This window comes from Sceloporus occidentalis, unplaced genomic scaffold, assembly GCF_023333645.1.
Source record: "Sceloporus occidentalis isolate IW3139 unplaced genomic scaffold, rSceOcc1.0.p SCAF_11, whole genome shotgun sequence".
Taxonomy (NCBI): Eukaryota; Metazoa; Chordata; class Lepidosauria; order Squamata; family Phrynosomatidae; genus Sceloporus; species Sceloporus occidentalis.
In genome coordinates, this window is record NW_028316991.1 from 13,017,930 (window position 1) to 13,022,698 (window position 4,769).

Below are 4,769 nucleotides of genomic sequence, written 5' to 3' on the forward strand. Positions count from 1 at the left end.
TTATGCGCTCCCCGGGCGCTGTGATTTATGGCTATACTATGCAAATTTAAAAGGGTGAGTGGGCAGGGGTAAATCATCAACCCTTTTAATAATAATCACATTTGGCTGTTTTACATGAAATTCACACTGAAACGACACCCTGGACTGAAATAATTTTGTAGGCTGTCACTGGGATTTGTTATCCCTCCCCAGCAGGAATGGTTTGGAGTCATCTGTCCGCAGTATTCCAGGAGAGTTCATTCTGCAGTAGATATTCGATTAACAAGTAAATTACCCCACCGCTGATTTATTGAGCTCACTGGTCTGAAACGCTCAGCAGCTACAATCCATGGACAGTACCAAATGACTGATGTTTAAGATGTGCTCATAAAAACTGTTTGCCCGGCTGCACTAATTTAAGTCTTGCACGGATGCCTTAAACACGCAGCCCTATCCAGAATAGCATGAACTGTACCTGTGGATGTTTGTTTATAGAACAGTAATAATTTAAAGAGTCATACGCCTTCTTTTCTATCCTCTAATACATTAAAACCCCTTACTTGCATTAAAAATGACATTCCTCCGCTAAGGTGTGAGTACATTTAACTGGAGCAATGCCCGCCCGGCCTATCTGCTGCTGCTGGGGTGATAAGCAGAGCCACTCACAGAATGTATGGGTGCTGGCAGTGTCCACACGCGCCGTGAGATCAAACTGTTGGAAGTGAGGATCCGATGGCACGCATGGACACTGCCGGCACCTTTACAGCCTGTGACCAGCACCGCTCCCAGGGCAGAAGGGAGAGTCAATAAACTACTGATAAATGTACTGGGGTGAAGAACGGATATCTATATTCCATCTGAAGACGGGACTTATCAGGATATGTAAGACTTCCTTTTAATGTATTTATCCAGAACTGGAAATGTTATTTAATTGCATTTTATTAAAGACCCAAACAAACGTTATATCTGGCCCCTAACAGTTACAGACCGCTGTAGAGGTCGCAGATCAATGTGGTGCCATCTGCGGCATGAACCACTGTCCATGAAGTATGAAAGTACAATAGCAAACAGTCCGTACGCTCCATTTATAAAACACGATCAAGGTAAAAGAAAAGGGCCCGCAGCAAAGCCCTGACGATGGGTAACGTTGCTGTCTATAGCTACTTGTTTGCCTTTTCCTTGGGGTTAGCGGAAGGTCTGGACTCAGGCTCTATAAATCTTAGCCCTATCTCAAAGTAGGGAGGGCCGGAGGATGCTCGCTTAACAGGACGTTGGTGCGTGGTCATCATGGCAAATAATCTGAACGACCCAGACCGACACACGAGAATTATCTGCCCTACGCTCTAATTAAATTTGTGTTCTGGAGCCGGTCGGCCCGTCAGCTCCGATTCTCAGAGAGTATTCAGTCGGAAAAAGGGTTGCTAGAAGAAAAAAAAACCCCTCAAAGTAAATTTGACAAATTCTAGAAAATGCTTAAGGAACTGTTATATAAAGTCACGGCTTTACGAGCCATTACTATAGAATCTACGATGTGCTTAAAAATCTTTAACTTAAAATGTACCTGATCTGTAAATTTCATTTTATTGTCCCATCTGAAATATACTTTATCTATGTTTACAAATACCCATCACCGATCACTTATTAAAACGGGGACTAGGCAGTGTCCGTGATATGAGGACGGTGATGATGTTCTAGATTATTCCGGGTAAATATGGTAAATCCACTGCTTTAGGCCAAGGTCTGAGCTAATTTCACTTTTTGTTTTTTAAATTTTCAGATTTATTGTAAATACTTAAGCTGCTTTCACCAAAAAAGATCTTTATTTTAAACAAAAATGACTTATAGTATTTTAAATGAGTAAATTGTGGCAAACGTTTGCATATATTGCCTACAGCATATTTATCATGGTAAAATATTTGTTAAACACGTTTTTCATTTGAGTAGTCTGTGTGGTTGTTTTTTTTTTATATATATTATATAGCTATATATATCTCATTCAGCACGGTGCCCTTTTGGTATAGAGCGGGTGTGGGAATGAATTGAGCCAGATGTTTGGCATAAGAGTAAATGCAGATGTAGGGGCAGCATCGTGTCCTAATCAGTCCATGTTCTTCTAGTGATCTTGTGCCTCGGGTACCTGCAGACAGGACCGTCCCTGATGGGGTTTGGGCCCTTGGGGGCCCTCTGTCAATGAGAAGCATGATCATCGCTTTTATGGTCCTACTTGCTAGTCTATAAGGGCCACATTCTGAGTATAAAAAAGTTTCTCAAGGTTTTCTCACAGACTAACAGGCTCAGTTACAGCAAGAAGCCACAGAACGCCAGCATCTCCAACACAGCGGCTTATTTACACAGGGTATAAAAGATGGCTCTGCCCGGCCGTCCATCGCTCCAAAAGGATTGAAGCAGAAGTCTTCTGAAGAGTATTACACAAAACACGCTTAAAGCATGAAGTTCAGGGGGTAGGAAGTATCGATTTAAAAACAAAAAAAAAAACTTTTAAGTGGAATGCTGGTGAAAGTAGGGAGTGTAGGTTTGAATAATTATGCTTGTTGTATGAGTTCTAATGCTTTTTATTGCTAGCGATTCCTTTGTGTTCCAAGGAATACGAGCACCTTGCAGCCGGGGGAGTCCGAGGGTCATTCTGCATTTCTGTCTTGCTTAGTCACTTCCTTACAGCGCAAGCAAAACCCCTGAACCACAGAAAAGACGCACACACAAGGGGAAAAGACACACACAAGGGCTGCACCAGCTGGAGTTACAGCAGGAAAACATCAAAAAAATAAAGGGAAATTATAGCCCGGAATCAAGTTTCACACAATTTCACATGGAAGTTTGTAGAATGTTAAGAATTCCCAGAATCTGATTTGTTCTCTTCTAGTCGGATACATAATGGGGAAAAAAAACATTAAGCCAATGTACAGCCTTCTAGGGTGTCTTTTTAGACCCTTTAAATGGGTTAGTTTTTTTGAATCATCTATATTATGACCCTCTTCCAGTAAACTTATTACATGACCAGTGTCTTCTTACACGCCAATATGAAATCCCGCTTGGATCTTATGGGTGAAGAGAAGACTTAATACAGAATGCACCATGAAAGGGGTTAGAGCCGAGCATTTCATTGGAGAGGAACAACTTCCAGAGGAGACGACACTGAAGGTACGGTCACAGAGTTATGTTTGAGAGCCAAGAGGCCTCCGTGTTACAGATGTCATGATCATGAAGGAATTTCAGTAGAGGGAATGGTCATTGTGAAAGGCTGTGCACAGGTCCAAGGGTAGAAGCCGCGAGAGGTGAACATTTGTTTTAGCAGCAAAGAGATGATTAGTAATTTGGTGAGGGCTGTCTTAAGTGCTATCGGTGGAAGCAGGATTGGAGATGGTCAAGCAGGGAGTTAAAGAAAGTAAGTTTAATGTTCTAATAGTTTAGAGGCCAGAAGGAGGCGAGAGAAACAGGTCGTTGTTTAATGCGTAATTGGGATCAAGGGAATGTTTTTTAGAAATGATTGCGTGCTTGAAGGGGTTAATGAGATTGGTTAGGTTTGGTGTATGGACACCAGAAAGAGATGGCAGGAGATGTGAAAACAGAGTCAGGTGGGAAGATGAGGACATCACAAACCTCAACAAGGGTGATGACACTGAAACAGCTGTGGGTGGCTTGTGGCAGAGAGGGGTTAAGGTACAGTATTAGCAGCATGGGGGAGGATGTTATCCCTAATATTTTCTATTTTATTTTCACAATTGTTAGTGAAAAAATGGGCCGGAGGAGCCGGGGGACAGACAAGAGCGTTAAAAGTAGAAAGTTGTGAGAGGAGATTAATGAAAAAGGAAATTTGAAACATTACATACCATGTGCTCCTGGAAGCAGAAGGGGACACAAGGGCACTGCCGCAGGGTGGCCCAAGCGTGTTCATCCACCTTAATGTTCCTGTCGCGGCCACCCCTCTTACACCATATGTGCCTCAACATCTTTTTCTATAGGCACACAATAAAAGCCATCGCCTTTGACTACAGACAGCATTTACTGAATACAAACATGTTTTTGCCCAACGAAATGTATTTTCCAATGGAACTTCCCCTTTAACCTATAGACACCCTGCCTCTCAATCTCTGGGTGATGTCCAAAGTTCATTAATAGCAGCAGTTACAGTTCTTGTAAGTAGCCACACGTGGGCGCTCTATCCACATCACAGTCCATGTTAACAACTGTTTTGGCTTCAGAACCTGAATGTTTGGGCTGAGACTCTGCAAACTATTAACCCATTTATAGCAAAAAGACCCGATTTACTTACTAATTCTGAAAATTAAATGGCGGCTGTTGCTCATTATTGCTTTTTTAATCTTAACACTCAAACGTTGTTGTGAGAGCTGTGCAATTTATTAAACGCCAGCCCATGATGTATTTTCTGAGAACTCCTCGCTGGTCCGTGAACGGGGTCAGATTTGCATTTAAAATAACCAACCTTTGAATACACTTTGCTCGGCCTAATCTTACAGGCCTTTCTTTAACAAGAAATGATTTAATCGCAGCTGGTGAATAAACACAAAAGCTCCGATAATGGCCGACTCAAAGTACTTTAATCTACATACTTCAAAAACATAAAAAAACACTCACCTGAGGTAGAAGCGGCAGTCCTGCTACTGCAGCTTCCCTCCACCTCTGTTTGATGATTCTTGCCAGTGGTCCTCTGATTCAAACAGCTAAAAAAGTGGCTGGAAATCATGGGAACAGCGCCCCCCCCCCCCCCCAACACCTGCAGGCATGACGTATATCACATTGTAGTAAGCGTG